This window comes from Galeopterus variegatus, unplaced genomic scaffold (genome assembly GCF_000696425.1).
Source record: "Galeopterus variegatus unplaced genomic scaffold, G_variegatus-3.0.2 Scaffold1859, whole genome shotgun sequence".
Lineage (NCBI taxonomy): Eukaryota > Metazoa > Chordata > Mammalia > Dermoptera > Cynocephalidae > Galeopterus > Galeopterus variegatus.
The window spans coordinates 86,424-86,648 of record NW_007727970.1 but is presented as its reverse complement, the minus strand read 5'-3'; positions in this window follow the sequence as shown (position 1 = coordinate 86,648).

Genomic DNA, 225 nt, shown 5'->3' with positions numbered 1-225 from the left:
AAATAAATAAATAAATAAATAAATAAATAAATAAATAAATAAATAAATAAATAAATAAATAAATAAATAAATAAATAAATAAATAAATAAATAAATAAATAAATAAATAAATAAATAAATAAATAAATAAATAAATAAATAAATAAATAAATAAATAAATAAATAAATAAATAAATAAATAAATAAATAAATAAATAAATAAATAAATAAATAAATAAATAAATA